The sequence below is a fragment of the Euprymna scolopes genome, chromosome 4 (genome assembly GCF_053919585.1).
Source record: "Euprymna scolopes isolate OS-2025 chromosome 4, ASM5391958v1, whole genome shotgun sequence".
Classification (NCBI taxonomy): domain Eukaryota; kingdom Metazoa; phylum Mollusca; class Cephalopoda; order Sepiida; family Sepiolidae; genus Euprymna; species Euprymna scolopes.
Genome location: NC_136485.1, coordinates 34380639 through 34381918, shown reverse-complemented (window position 1 = coordinate 34381918; position 1280 = coordinate 34380639). Strand labels below are relative to the sequence as shown.

General features: G+C 39.5%; 1 pseudogene; it reads left to right on the top strand.

Annotated features, from left to right (window-relative positions):
- Positions 1-874: 874 nt before the first annotated feature.
- On the top strand, positions 875-991 carry LOC145275236 (5S ribosomal RNA; annotated as a pseudogene).
- Positions 992-1280: the final 289 nt, after the last annotated feature.

Below are 1280 nucleotides of genomic sequence, written 5' to 3'. Positions count from 1 at the left end.
ACAGAAATAATGTACGAATGTGGATATATGTACAAGGCAATTAACTAGTACGTCTGTGGCGCGGTCCCTCGCAGAGACGTGCAGAGAGGAGGGTGCTAGAAGTGTCCAAGCACCTGCCCTTTTACTCCTGCTTTGAAAATGGCTGTTTTCAGAAGAATGTATAATAGGCCTGTACCCCACCGAGACGATGTTCATTACTATAGTTTTGCCGTTTTTTTCACTTGAGCATCTACCCTGAAAAAGTCCTCTGCACGTCACTGGTCCCTGGTCTTGGTGGGGACAGTCTTTTGGTATTGTCAAGAACCACACTGACAATTAATATAAATTTTTGATAAAAGTTAATTGGTGGAAAAAAAATGAAATATATTAAATAGGTATGCATATTAAGATGGAAAAAATATTTGTAGTCATCGACATACAGTCCTGTTTCGTTGTATCACAACTCATCCGTGCCACTAGACTAGCACCTCTCTCAAGCCGAGGATTGAACCTAGAACCATCGCGTTGGCAGTCAGCAAGTTCTACCAATCGACCCACGGGAGTGGCGCCCGTAAATAATCTCACCAAATATCTATTTAAACAAACATCCGTCCACCACTTTTACAGTGCTCTAACCGCTTTGTTTTTTGTTTTTTGAGTGAGTAGCAGGGTCATCAGCTAGCAAGTGCTAACTTAATATGAACAATGTTCTGTAAAAGAAAATTCAAGGAAAATATGATTAAATAACAAACATTTATATATCTATTAGCGGGGAGAGGGGTTCGCCCGGCATTGCCCGGTTGTAACATACACTTAAATATATTTTAATTGTTGCAGCTTTCGTATTTATTATTACAGAGCCAATTATCTATTGAATGGTATAATGTATATATACGTATACAACATAATTGCATTGACACACCGGTTCTCATCAGATCACCGAAGTTAAGCAACGTTAAGCCTTGTTAGTACCAGATGGGTGACCATTTGGGAATTCTAGGTGCTGTATGTGCTTTCTGCTTATCTCGTCATTTGTTTTCAGTCGTCCTGTACATACACTTCACTTGCCACTGGTATTTAACAATCTCAACTCAGAAGAGGTGTGGTTATTGGAGATGGTGCACCTCCTGCCACACACACAAAAAAAAAAATAGATTTCACGCGCAGGCACCCCTCCATGGGTATCCATAGTATGTCAATGACTAAAGGAGCTTGTTTTAGTATAATGTACATAACATATATTAGTGATTTCGTAAGTTGAAAAAAGACTTGGGTGCCATCAGTTAGAATCGAAACCAAAA